This window comes from Sipha flava, unplaced genomic scaffold, assembly GCF_003268045.1.
Source record: "Sipha flava isolate LNK unplaced genomic scaffold, YSA_version1 77_pilon_pilon, whole genome shotgun sequence".
In the NCBI taxonomy this organism is placed as follows: domain Eukaryota; kingdom Metazoa; phylum Arthropoda; class Insecta; order Hemiptera; family Aphididae; genus Sipha; species Sipha flava.
The window spans coordinates 662,611-688,236 of NW_020273617.1; the positions used below are offsets into that span (position 1 = coordinate 662,611).

The window sequence follows — 25,626 nt, forward strand, 5'->3', positions numbered from 1 at the left end:
TTATGATCATCATGGGAATCTTATTTTATTTTTATTTTCCACTAACACGACGCATGCCGCTACTTTTTGTCGTTCTCGTCATGATTACTCCACCGATATAACTAAAAACACTGTTTTTTTTTTTTTTTTTTAGTTTAATTTGTTTTAATTTAAAAAAAACATTGCAGCCAACCAATTAAGTAAAATAATGTTTCAAAATAACATGGTTCATAATATATGCCCAAATAAGATGTTCGTCCCGTAATATACTGTCCATTGATAATTACGTTTCTATAAATATAATGAAATTACTGAAAGAAAGACATTATGAAATATTTCATTTGCATAATTTACTTTCGCGATTGGAATTAAATTCACGTATAACCAAGGCTAGCGGCAACAAAACGAATTCATTCATAGTTTGTTAAAATGCCAATGAACAGAGTGATATGTATAATGCACGTCATATGAGTACTATTGTAATATAATGTCCATTATATATGGTATTTGGTAGTCATACTGTTATACATGGTTTATTATTCTAATCGGAAATGATTAATATTAATGATTGTTTACAAATTGTATGATAATTATTACGTATTTATTTGTATGTTGCATACAGAATATACATACAGTCAACTCTCGATAACTCGAATAAGTAAAATTCCCTTTAAAATAACGATTTAACCCTTTAACCTTTAATCTTATTAACTCGAAAATTAATTGAACAAATTTTTAATATTTTGAATTTTCTCATCCAAATTTAGTATACATAATAGTTTATGACAACGATTATTATTTATTTACGATTTTTTAAAAAACTCAACTTTTATATCTAGTCGCATATTGGTAATACAAACCATCATAGCTTCATATAATGGATATCAGTTATAGTGCTTTGCTGCCAATTAGTTTCGTAGTGACAGTTTTAATGTAGTTTTAATAAAATGCATTAATATAACTCAAAAAGTAAAATAAACAACATTATTACTTGCGGAATAAGTAAGTTCGCTAAAATTATTGAAAAAAGTGAAAAGAAAAAGCAAGAATTATCCAAAATTTTAGAATTTCAGTGAGTATGTTGTCTTCACGAATAAAAAATAAATATTTAATTTTAAAAAACTTAAATTAAAACTCTGATATAGAATCATACTTTTTTAAGTTTTTATAAATCAATACTTTTATTAAATTAAATTTTTAATTTCTTCCGTGACTTTGGAGTTATTCAGAGTCGACAGTATTAAATACTTAATATATTTATAGAAACATGCATATTTAAATAGAGCTCTAGACAAATGTCGACAATGCTGTAAATTTCTGTGGTTTTCTAATCCAAACGTTAATATTTATCAGTATTATATGTATCATTTTTTTCTTATAAAATAATTTATTAAAATTAAAATGAATTTAATATAATATAATTATAACATTATACATATTATGTAACTTCTACGCGTAATCTATAGTTAACTAGTCGTATAATGTGCTTAAAATCTAATTATATATGAATTCAAGTTAAATGTTTTTAAATTAAACGATCAATTTTTAATTATGTAAGATAAGTCGTAAATAATTACATGTAATACATTTTAAACTTATCATTGTTTTAAAATTAATTATATTTGTATCATATAGAAAAGTAATTCATATCCATACTTTTACCTATATTTTAATTAAATGCTTTTTATTAAAAAGATATTTCTAACACTCAATTATAAAACGCAATGATTAATATTCTTAATTTACATAATTAGATGCATTAATTTGATTGATTGATTCTATCACATGTTGTATACACATACTTCGAAAAATTGTTAATAAATAAATAATCTTTATGCACACATTGGAAATATTTTAGTTATAATTATATAATAAATTTCTCTAACTTAATTTAAATATATTTCTGTGCACTATTTTATTTAAATAATTTGTATATTTATTATGTTAATCTAATATTGTCAATAGTTATATATACAAATCTGATTTAACTTTAGTAAATAAACATATACAAAGAACGCACTATGACATAATACTGGTTAGACAAATCGTGTGAATTGGTCATATTCTCAGTCACGAAGGATTGCTAGACCTAATTTTAGAAGAGATGATTAAGAGAAAATACCACATAGGAAGACAACGATAACGATACATGAGCCAGATTATGGGAGACTAAGAATGTGAATTCATACCATGTATTAAAGAGGTTAAAGAGTCCAACGATACATAATCATGTAAATTGTTGCAAAACGCTCATTAAATTGAAGACTTCCAAAGAAGAAAAAGTTGTAGCTTTTAAGTAATAACAATATTTACTGCATTGTGATGATTACGTTGGTTGGAGTAATGTTTATTCATAAAAAGACCAAATTCATACAAAAATGATATATAGTTATTTGAACTATAATCTATAAAGCTATTTTAATTTTAAAATAAATTTTTTTCTCTCATTATTTATATTCGAAAATAATTAGTTTAAAAATGTAATTCTTAGAGGATATCTGCTAAAATATTTGCTTAAACAATGCCGCAACACACAAATAAAGTTTCAAGTGCAGCAGATGTTATCGATGTCATAAAAATGTATTAAGTAATCTATATTATATATAATATATATAATATATTACATTCTCATGATGGTGAAATTATCTATATTTTATCTTTTTTTTTTTTTAAAAATAATATTTTTTTTTTATACTATATCCATTGCACCTAAATTTTTAAAACAGTGATAAAAAATGAAATTCTATTTTTATAAATTTTTGATGAAAAATACTTAACTATTCAGCTATAGTTGGTTAAAAATTAACTTAATATAAATGTTTAGCATAATTTAACACTGGGAATTAAACTAAACCATTGAAATAATTCTAAATTTCAAAATGTAGTCCTCATATTCTACAACTATTAAAAACCTTTAAAAATTATTTTTTAATAAAATGTTTTTAAAACATTTTACTAAAAAATAATTTTTGAGGTTATTTGAATGATTGATTGAATTATTATTTATGAAGACATATTTCTTCCAAAGGTCAACTTTTATTGTATAGTATACCGTTAGCTAAAAATATGTAACCATTCCTTGAAGCATCTGTTCATACGCTACTGGTTAGTGCAATTCAATCAATACTAAAAAAGCTAAGATCATAAACTGTAAGATAATTTACTCGAGTAGAAAACAAGCATAATTACCAGAACTTATTTGTGTTTATTGCGTTTGTATTTATGTATTTCTTTTGTCCGTTAGATTATCTACAACATTACAATACAATTTGTTCGAGATCAACACGTTTGAATTGAACTTTTGTTATGTCTATAACCTGTCCAATCGTCCATTATAGTCAGTGACTAATGATCAACATTCACGCGGATAGGTGATTGTTTATAATTGTACTAATATTACTATACGTAGTGATGTTGCATCAGTGTAAATCAGAATATACGATAGTTAAGTAGTACAGTGGATGGTAGGTATAAGAGTTAACAAACGCGGAGGTGACGAATTGTGTTGAATCCATGACACGCTTCATACTAATAAAAATAAAATAGTATTTAACATAAAATGTACTTGTAAATGTCAATTTCTATCTAAGGAATCTTATATTGATAAACAATGGCTGTTAGTATAAAATCAAGTTTGTATAATACGTTGAAACTTTTCAATAAATAATCACGCAACAATGAATTTACCTTTTTTTTTAAAACCTGAACCATCTTAAATATTTTGAAACTTAAACAGTAATCGTTTAAATTAACAGTGATTATTCAAGGTAGTGATTCTAGTAAAACTTTAAAGATTATTAACTTAAAACTTTTATGAAACATTTTATGAAGTTAAAATAAAACCATAAAATATTTGCTACGTGGTCATTATAAAATCTGCCTATGGTTGAAATATCCTTTATCTGGTGAATGTCGTTTGCTAATTTATTTGATCAAAATATGATTTATCTTCCTAACGATTTTAGATGCATCATGTCGATTATCTGTTTTTTTTTTAAATCTTAAACTAACTACTTATTTCATTGTTATTTGTGCATTTTAATACAACATTTAAATATTTGTTTTAAGTTAATAAAGTAATAAAATAAAACGAAAATTAGTAAATTTGTAATACTCGTAAATTAATATAAAAATAAATAAATAAATAAATGCTTAGCCCTAGAGTATAGTTGTAAATGTAATTTACGGTTAGTTTAAAATTAAAAATCCTTCATCAAGTATATAAAAAGTTTCTGAGTTGCGATTTTATTAACTTTGTATACGACTGACGATAAATTTTTAATCCGAAACCGACAGTAAATTAAAAATATAATAATACTCTAGGTGGAGCATTTATTTATTTATTTATTTGTTATAAGTAGTTTATTTTATGGGTGTATTATCATTAAAAATGAGTGTTAGAGATTGACTCATAATACTCTTATAATTTGGATAATATGCAAGCAATTTAAAAAAAAAAAAATTACCTACTTAATTTTTGATTAAAAGTTAGAAGTACATGTTATTTGATGCGAGTGTATTTACGAATTACATTCACTAAAGATTAGGTGTCATGTTTTTATTTATTTTTTATCAATTATTGTCAATTTACTCTAATTTTTTTATTGTTTATTATTTATTAATTTTGAAGCAAGGAAAATCATTTAGATGATACACTAGGTATGTAATATACATTTATATAATCATAATAAAGATGGTCTTATATATTTTATGCTACATTAAATAAAACAAATGAAATGGACATGTGTTTTTTTTTTATTAAAATTTATATAATATATTATTTTCATTCGGAAAATGTCTGTGGTAAGATAATAAAAATTATACTATTGCATGGACCGTAACGATAAAAAATATCAAACCTTTGTAATGTTTACATATATTATTTGCTTTTTTTTATTGTGACACAAAAAGAAAAAAATTTAAATATGAAGTATATAAATTGTCTTATTTTTAGAATTATATTTTATGATTGTTCTTAACTATAAGAAAACACGAAAAGTAGAGCTTTAATCAAATTTTATGATATACCAAAATATTTTTTTATTCGTATTTTTTACGTGACTGTTGTCCTATAATATTGATCGAGTAGTACCACGCAAGGGTCGTTAAGTCTAAGCCTTATGAATTTACCCTATTTTTCCCGTAGCTTAAATGTTAGTTAACACGGGGTGGAAGTGAAATAGCATGTTCTTTTGAATTTCACAATCATTAATTTTATCCCTCCCAAATTGTAATAATTATTACCGTGATACAAATTAGTAATAATAAATTTATTATAATTGTTCTTATAATACATATCTACCCTCCATCAAATACTAGAATGTAAATATTATTCAATTCTTCCTTATAAAAATATTCACAAACAAGCACAATCAAACTTTCGCAAACATTTTGTGTGTATGTATGTGTGTGTGTGTGTGTCTGGTGTATATGTATTTTAAACTATTGATTATAATTGCAATGCATATCATTAAAAGTGTTAAACATAATCTATAATTCGATTTTCAAACACGATAAATCTATTATTTTAAGGGTTAAACGGACGTATTTATGTAAGTTATGTTTGTTTAAATTATTTAAATGTATGTTTAAGACTAGTTAAGTCAATATGTTATTGTACTTAAATTGATCGTGTATTAAGGATATTTCGTTATGTTGTACATTTGTTGTTTGAATGATATATAATTTGACAGTTTTACTTTTTGCTTGTTTTGAAAATCTTTATTTTGAAAACAGTTTTAATATAGATATTATTTTTTACCAATGAAAAATTCACTATTTTTTTTTTTATTGGTATAGAACCCCCGGCAGCATGGGCCATTGGGTTTACAAATTATTTAGTTTATTATTTTACATTACATTATGTGTTTATTCTGAGTATAAATTTTAAATTTTTGTTTGAAGTTTGGCTGTTTTGATGATTTGGATGATGTTGACTATTGAATGCGGGTGATTGTTCAGTATTTCGGCTAGTGATTCAGGTATGTTGTGGACGGTTCTGATGTTGTTATATATACGGTATTCGGTGAGAATATGAATGATGATGACTGCAATACCGCAGGCTGAGTACATTGGAGGTTCTTTCATGGCCATAAGAAAACTGTGAGAGATTTGTTTGTGTTCGATTTTGAGTCTTGTTATAATAATTTCATATTTTCTGGGTGTTCCGATCGGGAATATCCAATTATCGGTATTGTATTTTATGGTATTAAGTTTGGTGGAGTAGGATGTCCATTTCTGATGCCATATTTTTTGACATTTATTTGTTATTAGTTTTCTTATATCCTGGAGTGAAGTAATTTTTATGAGCGATAATAGTGGAGAGGTGATTGCGGTTTTGGCAGCGAGATCGGCGAGTTAATTTTCTCTGATGGTAGAATGCCCAGGGATCCAGAAGAGTTTTATTTTATAACCATTGTAATTTTGTAACGTGTAGATTTTATTTTGGATATGTAAGCTAATGTCTGATGGGTAATAAGTATTTTTGATATTATTGATGGTACTGAGAGAGTCGGAAAAAATAATGGTGTCTTGGATGTTGTGTTCAGCTATTATCTCGAGAGATTTTATTACAGCGATTGACTCTGCTGTGAAAACAGAACAGGCTTTGGGAAGTTTGTATACGAATTTCATATTTTTCCAAATAATTGCAGATCCGACCCCATCTTAGTTTTAGAGGCAACTGTATACATTTTTTCGCTTATAGTGTTTTGAATTAAATGAAAATATTCTTGTTTCTAAATGTATGAAGATGTGAAAAGTCACTATTATACAGATTATTAATTTATGAAATCTTTGATTATGAAGTTTATGGCTGAATAATGTATTGTTTATCTCATATTTCATTAGAACCATTAAAGGAAAATTTTTTTTTAAAATTTCAACTGTTATATCATTATAATATATATTACTTTATTTTAACAAGTAACAAGTATCCTTACTAGAAAATATTAAATTAACTAATATCAACTCGGAAACATTTTGGCTAAAAAGTCCAATATGGCCAATAATTCGGGAAGATGAATTATAATCAGTCCAATACTGGCCCACCGGGCAACCGAGCAGATGCATGACACGTCCATGAAAATTTCGATGCATGATGCACCCATAAAAATTACGGATACATTAAGATTTTGGAGAGATATCCATTGTTTCTCATTAACAAGTAATAACCCGATGGTCTTCAGGAATACGTCATTGAAAAACGTTAATATTTTTGTGAAGACATACGTCAAACCTGAATTATGATTCTTTAATCTGTAATCTATTGGGCTATAGGTAACCTGAAAGATTAATTAACAAAAATTAAGCCGCTCTTAAATATTTTCGTAACCGCCCCATAAGAGCAGCCAGTACGAGCCTAGTTATAATAATTGAAATATGATAACATATAATGTACTATACAAAACAAATAATTTGTAGTTATATGCAGGTGAATTTAAGGTTATGAGAAATTCGAATTTTAAATGTCTACTACTTTATTTTCATGTTAAAATCAAGGGAAAAAAAACTAATTTATTTATAATTTAATTTTAAATTTCTATCAGTTAGAAAATATGTTGGACCGTTACTAATTTTTACATTGGTGAAAAAAAATATGTTTTATACAATTCTGTGTGTGACAGCTCATTTTAAAAATGTCACATTTGAGTGAAACTTTCGCACCAGTGGACAGCATGAAAGCTCGCATGAGAGTTACGCTTTACGTAATCGGACTTATGAAAGTGGAAATGTCACTCTAGTATGTTTTGTTCAAGCATATAACTGATTCTGAGGTTACAGATCATTTTTAAACTAGTAAAGGTCCGAATAAGCCTAAGTTTACATAATTTACAGTTGACATGATATACAAATCCGTTCTTGTATTTTTATTTCTGCTGTCATTATTTGCATTTTTATTATTTTAAATTCACAAGCGAGTTTGTTTCTAATACTGTTTAAGTTTAATACTCATCGTTGAATAGCTGACATATTAATTTATATCAATATAGGTAATAAATATTTTTACTCATCGATCAAATATATAAATTATCTGTTCAATATTGTATTTTTAAATAACATATTTTATAAAAATCTGAGGAGAAATTTTATTAAATCAAAATTATTTCTAGTCTTATTTATCAACTGTAAACTACTTCTGTGATTCAAAATTATTTAATAGTGACGTTTTGTAGACTTATTTCTTAATATAATCCTATATCAATGCACATCGTAATGCATTCATATTTCTCATTTCGAATTAATCAGTATTAGTGTAATAGTTATAATTTATTCATTCAATCATTTGGTTTGTTGTTTATAATTAATTAAGTTCATTATTAATTATTGTACTTGATATACACAAGATGTACATTGAAACTGGTGGTCCTGTGAATATTAAAAATCCAAGTTGCAATACCAAAGTTTATACGATCGCGTAAACAACGATAAATATTTCGGATTAATTTCAACAACTCGGGTTTTAACAATAGCAGATGCCGTTACTATAATTCAGTGGGTAATATGCATACAGTTCTTAGGGATGATAGTTGGGGTACCCGGATCGTTAAGGGATAATTATACGGAACGAAATCGAATGATAGATTTCGATAGCGTTGTGTTAGCTTTCATGTCTGGTGGATGCAGTTATAAATATATTTTTAACACGATCTAGTCCTACCCACACACACGCAAGCATAAGTACGCTTATGAAACACAAATAATACCATCGAAACGCTATATATGTATATATGATATGTATTTAATATTCGTTGGTCCCATACCGCATCCGTTAATGCACATACAATCCGTTATCCGCGGACTAGTAATGAGAATTCCAGCATGCCACGAGTAAATACCAATTGTATGACGCCGATATTGAATATGAGGTTCAGTGTGAATTGGATGGCACCGGAAAGAAGAAAAAATACCGAGAGAATGATATAGTCAAGAGAATGAGAAGGTGGAGAGAGGTAGAGAAGGATAGGGAGGGTGGAAGTACAGAAAGACAGGAAATCGTGATATCGAAACGATGGAATCGAATAGTGAAAAAGGAGCACGTCGATCGGAGACGCATACCTGTCCGTAATGGCTTACTCGCTCGATGAGGGATGGTGTGAAACGAGGGAGCTGTGGGAAAGGAATTCTCGCGCGGAATAATATTCCATCGTCATTTTCTTTTCTATTAAACCTCCGCTTTCAACCGTATACGTGCGGTCAGCAGACGTCCGTGAAAATAACAACAATGGTTCATGCAATATTGCGTATCGTCTGCCATTGTATACAGATATCGTGTTGCATCTTTAAGATCAAGTGATGATTCTTATATGTAGTGTGCATATAGTCGACATTGTTACCGAAAAAAGAGTGATTTTAAAATTCGAACGAGAAGTAAAAATAAAATGTCTTATAGATGATATGCTCATATATACATGCACAGCTCGGATAATACGAATATTTTTTAATTTAAATTCAATCGTTTTACAAAAGCCAATTATCACAATTATCATCCCATAGTTTTATAATACGTATTGTAATACGCTTGTAAAATACGTCGAAAAACTTTATTGGTTTAATCATCTGTAAATCATTTAATTACAATAAAAGAAAATATATATATATATATATATATATATGAACATTAAGTAAAAATATATTATTCTATAAGAAATTTAAAGAATATCATAAATTATCGGTAGGCCATATGGAGATTTTTTTTTATTTATGTGTTAAGTTTATTTTTACGGTGCGTTCAAATTGCATGCCAAAAAATAAACATAAATTGGAATGTCCGAATTGCATACCAGGTCTTAGAGGGTTTTGTCCGAATTGCATGCCACGTCTTAGAGGTGTATGTCTAAATTACATGCCGGAAAGTCATGCGATTGGGCAAATTTTTAAAAACTGCAATGCGTTTAGGCATTTTAACATTTTGCTTATTTTTAGAAATTTTTAAAATTTAATTTTTAAGCTATAGGTATGTATACGTACATATGTATAAACATGTAATGATGTCCAATACCATATTGTTATATATATTGTTATATCGATAAGATAGAGTATTGACTATAGAAATAGAGTAGTACAATTTAATTAACTTTAAAATTGTATGATGTAATTTCTGAAATATTACCTATTATAGATAAGAAAGGTAGAACTGATGTCAAAATGAGAGGGAAAATAGATTGATAAAATACAGCATCCCTGGACATTAAAAATAAATAATAAAAAAACTTGCTAAAATCAAGCTAATAATAATAAAAAGAAATTTGTCAATGTGTACTTTTATTCAATTTATTGTAATTATCGTAACGGCATTCAAAGATATTCCAGAAAATCGATTAAAAAATTATGTTGAAAAAATGTAGCCGTCGTTAGTCTTCCGGGACTTTTATTGTAGTTTTTTCCAACAAGTAATTGACAAACGTGTCTAAATAACAGCCCTAAGTAATTAAAAATCCTCCGATCGGTCGGTCAAAAATGTCAGTCGCTCGGTAAGAATAATCGGATAAATTATCTTTTCTTTCCTTTATTTTATATAAACACACCTCAAAAGAAAAAACGCACAAACTTTTTGTAGCTACTGATAAATTATTATTTAATAAAATAATAAATTAGTATATTTCATACTTTTTCATTATGAAAATTTATTTTTACACAATATACTACGTGACAAATTTAAAAAAAAAATCTAAACTCTATTTTTCTACATACATTGAGATTTTCAACTTGAGAATTCAAGTTTTTTTTAGAACTTACAGATATACAAATGCATAGTTAAATTCATAACGAGCGTACAACTTAATGACTTAAACACAAATTGTCTAGTTTTATTTTTGCTACGCGGGATTAATTTTTGAAATTTTAATTATTTTTTCAAATTATATATTACAGCGTTCAAGAATTTCAAGTGTAATAATAAACATTTTTCAAAGCATTATTAATATTCTGTTTTTGGAAATTATTCAAATGTTTTTAATCTTTAAGAAATATTCATTTTTGGTATACACATAAATGTATCTTAATTTATATTTATATTGTACTTTTTTTATGAATACGCTAACTAGTAAATTACTTTATCCAATTCAAACTAAAGAAAATGATTAGTGAAAAATATCAGAAGAATGATTTATCTGAGAAAACATGTCTTTGAAATGTAGTCCACTTTTTTATGAGGTGAAGAATTGGGTTGTAAAAATGCCATTTGTTTTGTTAATGCTTGTTTGTGAATTTTGATGCAAGAATACCAGATGTGTACCAGATGTGGGAGTACAAAGTTTTCATGGTGTGTTGGTGAACTGTTGTGATAATACAGTGCATTTGGATCTCGCGACTTCAGAATAACATTGGAAACTGTTGAGTACATTTTAGAAATTTAGTCTATATCTTAAGAATTGTGATTGTTGTGAATGTATACTAAATTATAATTGTTAATGGCCTGGCATTAAAAATATGTACAGTGTCATCCAAAAATAATAGGATATTCGATCATAATAACCAAGACCACGATGTCTTAATCTCGGAATCAAAAACGATAAAACGATAAACATTAGAATTTAGGGTTGAAACTGTATAAATATCATTGTACGCAACAGCATTGTGCACTGCATAAAACAGGCATACATAATATATAGATTATAATGTTACGTGTTGTATAAGCTGTCGAAGATGTACCGACGTTGTCGTTGTCGAGATCGAATCGCAAAAAAAAAAATAAATAAATAAATATACGTGTACAAGTCAAATTTAATGGAACATCTCGTTAGTTTCAATGGGTTACGAGAAAAGAAAAATCAAATTTAAAACCCCTTTCTATACATTTACACAAATAAATTTATAATATAAACACGCGTGGTATATCAACTGGAAAATAACTATTCCGTAAAATACGACCGAATCCGATCATTGTAGTGCACAATAAATTAATATAATGTCATTGTATACGAGCTTTGTACGTGTACTTTACCGTCATTTAGATGCACATGATATCAACATTTTAGTAGATATGGGTCAGATCGAGACAATAAAATAGTGAAGCAAGAAGCCCATACCCGGCCCTTTACGCTTGTGTTATCCGATTATTATTGTTCCTCCTGATTTCATCCCTCGGAGGATAGTATTATCTTGGCGCATACGTGTATTATTTATAATACATCGTCGTTCGCGTTCTTACTCTCGGACCATAATATCTGCGTTCACTACGATGAGATGCATTTGCGTATATTATATGATGACTGTTTACGATAATCGTGCGGATTTCCAGTGAATGATGTAATGGTAACTTTACGATGGTCGTCTGGTTGTGATCACGATGCAAACGGTTATAGTCCGATAATAATATTACGTCGTAACTACAATAAGTCATAACCGTAATTGTGTGTAAAGTATGAATATAAAATCGACGATTATATGTTAAAACGTATGTTGAATATGCGCTCTTTAGATTTTAGGGTCACGAGCCATAAAAAAAACTTCGCATCAATTCCAAACTCGTTAACAAATGGTTGAGAAAAAATCCAAACGTTTTCTTATACATATTTATTAATTATTCTTATACATTCGTTAAAAATGATTTTACATGTCCTGAAACATTCATGTATTTCATGTACACTTTAGCGGTATATAATTAAAATAAGATTTCAATTTAATATGATTTAATCAATCATGTTTAAAATGTCAAAAAAAAATATCAGCTGTTGTTACTGACTTAACGTAAGAGTTGAATTTTATCAAATGTAATAATAGGTACATCTACTAAAATCGCCAACCTTTAAATCTTACAACTCATCACCTACATTATCTTTCCACTAAGAGCGTTTTTTGGCATAGATAAGTAAGCGGTCAATGTCATACGTCTATAACGGTGGTGCGTATACGTGTACATGATAGTACGCGACTATGTGTCATTGTAATATCACAAGAATCGATATCTCGGTGAACTTGCCGGAACGCGTCTACGTGGTTGAACATTTAACGTTTCGGAAAAACTTTCGTCTCTGAAAAAAAAATTATTTTTTGAATTCTATTTTAAACCGAGTTTTTTTAACAACAGTAATAATAACAATGCGTAATACATATATAGGTGTTTTTGATTTAATTTCGTCCTCTTAGAAATGTCGTAATGACCACTTAAATTAAATCATTATTAGTTTCATATTTCTTAAAATAAAAGACAAAACCAAAAGAAATTAATATTTTTTTTTCATGGTTATAAATGTAATAAGTATACACTTAACAGAATGATTTTATTTATTTTTCGCTATTTATTGGACATTGCAAAACGCATAATACAGATACACTATTATAAGTTCTGTGCAAAAAACATGTTTTCATTTCCGTGATAACCCAAACAACCAAACAACGCAATCATTAGTTTAATGAGAATCGTGTGTTAAATTTCCATGAAACTATGTATCCCTTTGTAAAGAAAAGTGTGAGGCTGTGTGTGTATATGTTTCTATAAAGCTACAACACATATGATACGTGATACATACGTAGTGATAGTAAATGTTTCATACACGTGCACTGGTTACGTGATAAATACACACACACGCAAACCTATACAGCTGTTTCTGATTAATTTTGGTAACGAAAAAAACTCATACGAACTGAAAGATATTACACTTTGTATCGTATGGAATGAGAGCAGTGAAAGTCTTTGAACAAAAATGGGGTAGGAAAGGAATAAAAGTATGTAGAGATAAAAATAATTCGAGGAAAAACAAAAGAGAAGGAAAAAATGCAAAACAAGAATAAGTGTGGTAAGGTATGTTTCACCTTAATCACAGGGTTATATTATATATGTGTATATATATATATATATATATATATATATATATATATATATCATATATGTATAGGAATCGGTGGATGTAGTAGTGCGGTTGTCTCTCGGTAGCAGGTCGTGTCACGATTATTATCCTTTGAATAAAACTATAAACAAAATTTTTAATTAAATATAGTTAGTTAATTAAATATCGTTATTTATTTGTAGTACAAAATTATTACGCGCGTTCAAACTATATAGTTCTATACGTATGTGTATAGTGTACATTAAACATTTCCTGTGAAAATTATCATCTATATATGTATATATAATACAAAATATACGAGCATTATATGTATATATCTATATTTTGTATTTATAGATTAAATAGGCTGCTTTTAAAGCACACGATAAGTTTATGTAGAAGACTGTTGTACCACTGTAAACCGTTTGCGAAATAACTAATTTTCGCGGGAAACTTTTTCCACGCTTCAATTACGAGTACATATACGTTTTTTTTATAACGTTTTTACATATACGTTATTTTGTTTTACGTTAATTTACAATTTTGAATACGTGTTTCGACGACGACGCCGTTTTCATATCGCCACACGTACAATTCACTCACGTCCCTGGGTATCAGTGAAAATACGTCAAGAATACATATTTTTCTTAACTCTGTCTCCTTATAAATTCGTTTCGTATGAAAGTTTGTAACTAGCTACAACAGTAAGTACGTATTAAAATTGTATTTACTATACATTATGTGTGTACGCACACCTACACATCACCCGAATAGAAAACCGATCAATGGAATTTTTTCTTATATAGGGATAATATTAATTGGGACTCTTTTATATATATATATACATATATTTCTACAACATATTATGTAGGTACTATTTAAACATACGTGACAAAAGAAATATTTGTACAGATATTTGAAATTCGTGTCGTCTATAGTTTCCTGAATATTTTCGATGAATATTTTGTTCCTCAAGAGTACCACCATGATTCACAATAATTAAAAATTCGATTTTATCGAACTATAAATATGACCCTTGCCCGAGAGTATCGCGTTTTTATGGTACCTTAACAAGTTCTAACCGATTTGTGTTAGTTTTTTCGATTCCGATAGAATTTGTACCAATAAAAGTAAGTAAAATAAATATCTCATTTATAATATTAATAAATACTTTATAGTAAATTACGTTTATTTAACTAGTATAGCTCATATTCTAGAATCAATAATTTAGCTGGTCGGTAACCGTTCAAAATAAAATTAATGATGGCATGACAAATATGACATAATTGTTAATCGTTTACGATGAAAATCTTTGGTAAAATAAATTAAATTGTTATCACTGGGAGAAAAAAAAATTCATTAAGAATTTACCCATATATTATGATAACTAAATAAGAAGTTAAAATTGTGATAGAAACATATTACAGTTGGAGATGAATACTCTAAAGTTTTGGTTCAAACGTACAAATAACTATGTCGCATGAAATGGTCGTCTAAAACTATATAGACTATATAGATAACGTCCGAAGACAAGGATAAATGATAAAAATTAACTGTATTATATTGAGCAAGAACTACTGCAATCTAAAACAGACTCATCGACATCTAATAGAAAAAAAGACATATTGTAGCAAATTAATTGTCTAGTTTATTTATAATCTCGCTGAATGCGTGTCGAACGTGTTAAAAAAAATGTTCTCTGAAAAACGCAGTGAGACGATTGATTAAATCTCTTTATTTGGTATATCCATTAAACAATCTGAACTTCAAGTAGAATATAGAGCAGATATAGTTTTAAATAAAATATAGGCTTTATATTTTGAAAATCGTCAACATCAAACTACCAAAAAAACGATCAAAGTGTAAAAGAGCTACCAACTTTTCAACCATATATACGAGAAAACATTTTACAAACGAGGGTCGAAATGTGTCAAACGTGGTGAAAGTCACACGGTGAACGGTAAAGCCTGTCGTATGTATATAAAACCTCAAAAGTAAAAGCCAATAAAAATAAATAATAATTCAAACGCTCTAACAGACACGAAAAAAACCATCGAAGACTACTTCGTTGCTGTAGCTGGGTGTATAAGGTTTTATGTGATTTAGTGGCTCCCACTTCATAATATGACGTGTAAAATATAATACCATTAAACAGAGAAATCATTTTGAAATATTCGAATACTGAAGCTAGAACTCGGGTTGTTGGCCGTTTAAATCTATATGAATCTCGAAAAAATAATTATTAAATTTGTATTAAAAAAAAAAAAACAAAAACGTGTAGTGTATGTTTTCTAATATCATTCTGAAAAAATCGCTTTAACTAAAATGTTTTCATTATAAAAATTATAAAAAATTATTGATTTATCTACGTATAACGTATTTTTACATAAATGAATAAAATATAATAACTGGCACGTTGTTAATATAATCGTTATCTATTTTATTATACTATTAATCGTATGTAATCCGTTATACTAAGATGTGAATCATGCTTTATAGAGATTATGGTTAATGTCATTTGAAATAAAATTAATTTTGATAGTTCAAAAAGAAAATATATTTCATGTTAATTCTAATATGCCTAAAACTATTCTCATTAGACATTATTTTAATACATGGCCTATCTATTTATATACTAATGAGTATAAATTAAATTACCAGACACATAAAAAACAATGAGTATACATTATTTATTCTAACTATTTCAAAGAAAAACTGATTCTATTGTGATATTACTGTATAAACAATAAAAAATTTGTAATTATGTATTGTCAATAAACATCACATGAGATCACTATCATACATCTCCATGGATTTGCATATTTTTCTGTTGTTTGTAACAAATATAATACTACTATTATTAGGAAACTGAGTATCTTTTACTACAAAAACGTCAATCGATAACTCGGTATGTGTGTTCAAGTGTTCATAATATGAACATTTATAATATTAAATACAAACCGTGTATCTAATAAACGAATTTTTATAAAGATATATTAATCTAGTATTTAGTAACAATGAAGTTTTCAAATCAAACAGTAGTAGTATCGATATTAAAACAGTCAGGTATAGTATTTTACTGTTAATATTGATTAATAATTGTTATAATACTAAAAACCTATAAATCAAACCGAACCAAACCGAATTTATCTGACGTACGATATGCATATTCTATTATTTATATGTAATAAAAAAATATATTCACAAATATTTTAAATTTATTAATTTTCATATGTGGATTAAAAAAAAATCTATATGCCATAGTATATACATACTATGTAATATTGTAAAAAAAAATATAAGTATATATTTGTAAATATGAGTGCAAATATTTATGTAATTATACTTTAATTGTAAGCTAATTTTAATTGGTCAAAAATAAAAATGTTTGTTCAAAGCATTGTATAAAAAAGAGAGCTTCGTAAAAATAAAAAAAGGAAAATGTCAATATTTAATAATCCATTGGTTTAAACGAATCATGGAACAACACGTACATTCCCTTTTTTTTTACAGATTCACTTTATATATATCATGAGCTAGCTCCTATATTTACGCGTTTATTTGCAATAAATTTCATAATATTGTCGATCTGCTGAAGATGGTGGTATTGCTTTATTGGTTGAATAACTGAAATAACTATGTTTACCCTGCAATTAAAAGCGAACAAGAGAACCAGAGACATATACATAGTATAGGCCAAATACTCTACTTGCATAAAATTTGGGGTCTCAGTGCTTGTTTTTGTTATTCTTTTTGAAAAACATTAACTGTATTATTCTAGTGAGTGGACTGAAAAATAATAACTCTGATTACGTACGAACACAATTTAGACTATGATATGTAAAATACGAGTAGTGAAATAATGCTTTAGTAGGATACACATTAACAAACGAAACCGAACTATCATAAAATTTATATTATTCGCCATTAAAAGCTGAATTAAATTCTGTGTAGGTATTGAAGTGGTTATTTGCGGGTGTTTATCAAACTTGAAATCTTGGTTCATAAGTCAGTATAATATATACTTTATTTAAATGGTTATTTTTAGAACCGGAGTGAAAATAAAAAATAATGCAGATTTATAAAAGCTAGTAATTCGGTTGAATACATTTTGGTATTTTATAATAATAGTTTACTCGTATTTTCATCAATGACGTTGTAGTATAGGTATTATAATTAAAAAATTCAAATATGAACTAAGATCGAACAAATTAAGTTATAATTTTATGCCTGGTGCATATAAAAAGTATTTGAAGTTTGCATACATTAATTAATCATTTAATAATTTTAGTCCAATCGATATATATATGTATATGTATAAGTACACTTTGTTTAAATACAAATACATATTTGTGTAACAAGTTTAAATATTTCCTTGAATATTACTGGTATGGTCTATATTTATAATTTATACTTATCATTTATGAGTTTAATTATGATAATGAAATTTTAATTTTCGAATGATAATATTCTGGCTTTATAATTTTATATTTTGGATTACAATTTTCTTTTGATAATCCAGACGTATAAATATTGAACTTTTATATTTGTATTTGTGACCATTTCAATTTACCTTTTAGCTAAAATCAGAATGATGAATTCCAAGAAATACTTCTGTTTCACAATTCCTTATTTTTAAATTTGAAATTCTTATCTATAATAGAATATAAGTTCAATATATATATATATTCTGCTTTAAAAGGTAAACATACTATAAAATCTAACAAATAAATATCAACGATACAAAACTTTATTCAACACTTTCTTCGTTGGAAACAAAAATAGGTAATATTGGAATACGTAGTATACTTTGAATAAAATTAAAATGTTCAAAAACATAAAGCTATCAGGAAAAAATATAGTGTATTGTATTAAAACTCTTTTCTCGCGTGGTTGTAGTTATTTTCAAATAATGTAAACTGTGATTTGAAAAGCTACTATTTATTTTCTCATACACTTTATTCTTATTACGTATTTTAGTTTAAGGATTCTAGTCTTCGCGAGAAAAAAAACGAATCTACTCCACAATCACGAAACTCGCAAATCCTTCCTGTTTTATATACCCCCGTAGACTGTCACGAGAATAAAAAATGTAAAATATAAAATAATATTATTTTCAAACAAAATAGGTTTTCGAAAGAATGGATTTTTCCCCTTATTTCGTTGGCTGTTAGTGGTTTATTTTTCATTCAGATATTTAAATAACAAATTCATTTTTTAATACATTTATGACTGAATTCGCCGACGTGAAATCAACCGAACGAGAACGTTCATTATTGCACAGGATTTATTGTATACCTTTCCGTACGATGGAAAAAAAAGCAACCCTCTTGTCGTGTGCGTGGTAGTAATCCAAAACAGCGATAATCAAACGTTTTCCCTTAAAGCGCAAACACAGTGCTGACAAAAATCTGTATCCGTGAAAATCAGTATTTAATGGAAAAAAATAAAAACATCTTTCAAAAAAAAAACATATCCAAACCAGTGGGTATGAACAATAGACGAGCAAAACACGAATTTGACACAATAGCGAGTTTGGTTTCGCTGTGTTCACCGTGTTCATAAATGTGCTTGTTCGTGTACGTGGAGAGGCCGTCACAACGTGTATAAAATACTTTTCAAATCAAAACGTAATCCCCGGGACCTCATCCTCTGGCCGTCAATACTTACCGCCGTTAATTGACCCGAGGGAGAGTCCGGGGAAAAAAATACAGCCCTGTATACGTACCTATATACGTAATTATCCATTCGGAAAACTCGCGGGTTTTATTTGTTATGTAAAATATTGACTCAGGCGGGAGGGAATTAAAATTTATTTAATTTATTTTACTTCCTGCCGACCACGAAACGGAATCGCAGAGCAAATAGACCCGGGTAATATTATTGCCGATGGTATACGTAAACGTATATGCATTACGGTGCATGATAATAATATGTTTTTTCGGAATAAAATTCATTTGCGAACCGAGATAATGTTATATACTATGCACGAGAACCAATTATCGTTTTGTTTTATATTCGGCCCTTTAATTGGTTTTACGCGCTCGACGTATTCTCGATACACACACACGTCATGGACACGCGCGTATACGTGTATGGGCAAAAACCCCTAACTCATTCGCTTATGCTCATGTAATCCCGTTGGACTGATCGGTAGTGCCGGCTCTTCGAGCTTATTGACCTCCCCGAAATCGCGTACCGGGTTAGTGTTCTCGGTATATATGCCTTGAAATCGTTTGCACGTCCCTTGCGAATGGTCCTCTTGACGTAGGTAAAACGTTCCGAAATATCCGCCATCAGCACCGGTTGATTGGCAGATGACGCATCGACGAGTTTCCACTCGGACGAAAAACGGCCACGCGTTCGATGTAAAACTACCGACCCGCGATTATAGGTTCGTGTTAGAATTCTATAAAATGCTTCTAAAAACCATGTGTTTTTTGAATTTAGACTCGTATCGCCAACGGAGATCTTATTGTTCTTGAAATAGATTGCTTTAACCATACGTATAACACTGAACAATTTCAGTCGAATCTGATGTGCTATGTTTGTTTATCGCTTATTTATGATTTAGGTGGTCATTTGTTTTCTTTGTATAATTTACAACTTTAATCTATCGGTTCAACCTGGTATTAGTCCGAGTCTCGTCTCGTGTATTTTTTTTATTTATATATATGAACAAATGCACATTAACGGATTATAATTTATTTTATAGGTACGTACCGTCACAGTAAGAAGATAATAATATTTAATCGCGGTCCACAAGTTGGCGGTAATAAGCTTTTTATAAGGTATCGTTTGTATTTAATATTTGCTGTTATTAAATTATCCATCACGCGAGTTATAATTTTATGAGAAAATTATAAATGAACACCGACTCCACTGAAAAAATAAAGTGCTCCATGCGCATCGCAGTGCATGTGACGGCGAAAAAATTGTGTTTTAGTAATAACGAATAATATTTGCACGTATAATGGATTAACTTTTTTTTTATATATACGTACTCAATACACCTAGTACAGCAGAGCCGTAACTAGGGTGAGGCGAGAAAAGCACTTACCTTGGGTGCCTAAAGCTGGGGGGAAGCAAAAATATTAAATAATTAACTTATTTTAAGAAATGTTATTTCTTGTTTTACGAGAAACCTAATTACAATTTTTCAAATTTTTCTGATACATATTAAAAGTTGTGAATGTGACAGTTCTACAATATAGAGACCCATTGCTTCAATTTCATCTCATGATATAAAAATGGCTCGGTACGGTTCTAAAGTACAGATTATCGAAGAAAACACGAAAAATGCGTAAAAAATCAAGTAGAAGAGGGATAACAAGAGGGAAGATCGCGCACAGTGCGTTGTGCATTTTTCATCATCGTTCGATGTTTCGAATACCGATTAAGGGTCGCTTTTAACGTGAGTCGGTGACGGGCGTTGTAACGACCGCGGTTAACTGTCAGTGGTTCGGACCGGTCGACTGATGCGAACCACTGGCAGTTGATTGTTTAATTGATCTATATTTATAGACGTATCGTAACATCGGTACTTTCGATATAATAGACCTATTATTATGTAGTATAAACGTTCAATTAAAAATAATAAAATAAATAAACGTTAACTTTTCTAATCATATATAATTGAAAAACAACCGTTTTAAGAAACGTTAAAGCAGTTTGTTTTACAGTCGATATGACTCGATAATTGATAAGACCACGACTACGGTGTACGAGACTCCAAATAGACGATAGAGTATTAAAAATAAAAAGCTTGGTAGTGTACAAATAAATAATTATAACTAAAATTTATACTAAAAAACAATACGATTATACGAATGAAAATAGAAAACTCTGAGTGCTATAATAGTAATATGGGCATACTCAGTGGCGCCGAACCATACTTCAGGTAGTTCAATTGAACTACGTAGAAAATTGGAATGTTAAAAAAAATAAAAATGATCATTAAAAAATTTAAATTAATTTTTTTATATATTACTTGATAAGTATTTTCAATTTAAAATAATATATTTAATAATTAAATATTTTATAACAACTTTAATTATTAAAGATAAAAAATGTTTTGGTATTTTAATGGGTGGTAAATTGAAAGGGGTGGGTGGGTAAATCTAATTATTTGAACTGGCAATTTAAATTTCATTCGGTGCCACTGGGCATACTAATAATACGCTGAACACTGACTCACGTGATAATTCTGCAGTAGATGATATTATATTATCTTTATTATGTATACATTATTATGTACTCGTATATAAAATTATCTATTTGTATTATTATTTATGATACACATATTTCAATGATTAATATTCTTAATTAATAATTCTTCCTAAAAATTATAATTTATTAAAAATATTCAAAACTTTTGTTTTCACCGTTAAGAAATTGTACGGGGGGCAAATTCCTCCTCCCCTTAACTGGCACTGAGTGTAGATAACAACAAGCCATCGTTTCTGTCATCATCACCATATGCACTTCAAAGTTACGCGAGGTTCCAAAGCTCTCTCGTGTTTAACGTCGTAGCTTCGGTTCTGTTGATGATGATGGGTTGTAACATTCGTTACAATATCATACCCGAACGTTTTTCTTAAATTGTATAATGAACGTGTGTTACTATCGGTAGCGCATTTAACTGAACAATCATTAGTTGGCTTATTGGTTTTCTGGTCTTGAACGGCAGCCGTTCATCGATCGATGAGCATCGAGCAAATAATAATTAATAGTGTAAATATTAATTAGAAATCAATTAGCATATAATTACACTGTTTTCATTGATACATCCAAGAAAGTCGGTTTCCTTGAAACGGTTAAGCTTATCAAATACATCATTGGCTACAAGTCAGTCAGAATATTATTCAAACTATGCAAAAGTTAATTTAGTCGTACCGTTGCAATCAAATGCAATCAAATCGTATTTATTTTCTCCGCCATCCGTCATGCAGTTTTTTCTCCACTGACCAACAATGGCTTTTGCAAGTTTAAAAATTAGTTTACAAATTACGTTTCGCCCACTCTTGTAACAAGTAACCTTTGTGCAACGAACAAAAGATCGCATTTATCTTACTAATTCAATTATATGCATCAACCAGCCCTAGCAAACGTATACGCATACACAACGTACTTTGAATTATAGCTGGGTTACGCTTCGTTTGTAAAATTCCAAAAAAAAAAAAAAATGTATAAAACCTTACTGGAATTCCATGGTACGAAGGAAAAGGTTAAATTCATCAAATTGTTAACACGGATATAACATTATAACATTTTTATCATAATTATTGCCACTTGTATTAATATAAATCATATAAATATTTGTTTTAAATTACTAGCTTGATAAAAATTATGTTTTTATATTCGTATATTATATGGGTAAAAGCCTGTGCTGAGATTATTAATCGATTCACATTTTTTTATTCTAACTATTGCTCACCTCCACAGTTGTTTGTATGTATACAGTATAAAATCTGCTTAAATATGAAACTCAGCAAACAGAAACCCGATAAAAATAATAACAATAATAAAAACGATGTTTTTAGTTTATCGAAATCACAAATTGTGTTTTAATATTTTGAAATTTTAATTACAAAGTTTAATTTATTTAAAATTACAGTTTTCTCACCATTTTGCGCCTATTTTTATTAACATTTCTTAAACTTTTTTTTTTTTTTAAATTGAGTACATAGTCATATGTTTAAAAGATTCCTAAACTCTGAGCATAATCAATATAATCTTATCTAAAAAAATAATGTACTGATTACAAATATTACAGTTGTTAATTATGTACAGGATTTTCATTCTTTGGTATTTTTTTATATTATTGATTATCTCAAGTACAAACTCATTTTTCTATTATGTTGAACGAATTGATAGTTTTGTGCAAATAGTATACATTTCTGTGATTTCCGTGTTATTAATTATATAATATTATTAATTCGGACTGCTGTTCTTCTTGTATGCTCGAACGCACCATACTTTATTACGCATAAACTTAACTCATTTATACTTTGTTACATTTTTGATGTATTGTTTTCTATACATGAGTATTATTGTGTATGATTTTCAGAAATGAAATAGTATGTTATTTATTTTTTTATTTATTAATGTTTGTTTTTTTTTATAATATCACGATGGGTGGGTTTGAAAACGACAAAAAATATCACCGTTCACAGTTCAAGAATTATAGAACTGTGATGCGAATAATTCTTTTAAAACGCTGCTAGGGCTGAAACACAAATATATGTTAACTGTTCAGCGACACGTATACAATTAATAATGTAAACACAGACGGAACGAAAAATATAACTAACCACTACTATGCAAAATTTAATTATTTTCCGTGTTATTTTGTTTGCTAAAATTATTATTTCGATTGATAATGGCCTGGATATATTTCTTTCGATCTCTTATGGGAACAAGGGAGCTTTTGTAGGTCGCACAACTTCGTTGTGGTTATTTTTTGACTAGCATATGTCGGAGTGACAGCAAATACTCAACTATCCTCATTATGGATCGAAAATCGAAAATTTACTCTAAAACTGAATTTCTTAGTGCTCATTCAAAAAATCAATAAATAAAAATCCCGAAAAAATAACGAGATTTATTTAACAATGGAATTTCGATCGTTTTCGGGTAAGTACTTCTTTCCGTTTTGAATCTTTTTTCTTTTTTTATAATTTATTGATTGATGTATATGATACGCATCGAATGCGGAAATTTAAAAAACTCAAAATGTTTTGACTCTCTTTGGATTGGGTGGACTCATTGTAACCGACATATGGATCGAATAGTTTCTTTCGAGTGTTCACCGAGCTAAGGACATTACCATTGATCATTGACACGGCAATTTCACTTCAACTGATTTCGTTAATCGTCGCGTTCTGACGTTTTAACGTACATTATTGTTATGTTCACACAACACGTCTGTGCGGGCAGGACCGAGTCGAAAAATACTGTCACCTCATCATATTCCTCGTCTTCTACCCCTATTTTCTCGACTCTACGTTCTTTACTTGTGTACGTACCGGACGCATTGCAAGACGATAATCACTAAGCCGATTCATTCGAAGGATTAAGATCGATAGAAAATATTTATTTCGTCAGAGGAAAAATAGTAGTATTTGCCGCTTACGCGAAAAGTCATCGGATCATTAGCGCGAGCGCGTACTGTAGAGTCGTGCATGTAAGACAGTTTCAAATCCCTTTGATGAACAGTATCCACGGGAATCACGTGGTATGGTGAAGGGATTTTTATGACGCACAGACGTCATGATGAATATGTTATAGGTGGATGGGTGGTTGTGTGGTTTGATTTAGATACGTAAAGATTTTGTTTGAATACACACGTAGCAAATTTCCAAATTTAAACATATAACCAACACAAAACACGAATGCAGTGGCATACATGATTGTCGATACAAATATATTACACGACGATAAGATTTTAATTATAACGTAAAAAAGAAGACTTTACTAATCTTAAATTTTGAAAAAAAACATCAAGGACAATGGGCTAGAGAAATAAGTGGAAAAGTAGGTACTTGAAGTGTATGTAGTTCATCATGGTTTATAAATGCTCATCACGCCACTGGCTACATTACGATTCCGTAAAATTTGGAATCATGTAGATCTTCGTAAGCATTTATAAACATAAACGATTCAGTAAATTTTATATTTTTATATACATAATTCCGCATGATTTCAAATGCAGCGTTGCATAATCGTTAACCTAAACTCATGATGTACATAATTTTGAACTGTTCAGTTATAAGTTTTTGATTTATACGTGTAATTAGTTTGCGCGAACTTGGTTCAACTGATCTTTATACGAGATTTTCGTTGTATATAACACTACTGATATTATTTATTTTAATAT

At 28.7% G+C, this 25,626-nt stretch overlaps 1 protein-coding gene across 6 annotated transcripts in view; it reads left to right on the top strand.

Annotated features, from left to right (window-relative positions):
* The window catches only part of LOC112692837 (octopamine receptor beta-2R-like), a 186,934-nt gene that overhangs the window by 103,251 nt on the left and 58,057 nt on the right, over positions 1-25,626 (top strand). For 2 of the 6 annotated variants that reach the window (XM_025567645.1, XM_025567648.1), the window contains one exon: positions 20,464-20,539. The exons of the other annotated variants lie outside the window; for them this stretch is intronic. The gene's annotated coding sequence lies outside the window, so the exon portion shown is untranslated. The remainder of the gene's footprint in view (positions 1-20,463; positions 20,540-25,626) is intronic. 6 annotated transcript variants of the gene reach the window in all.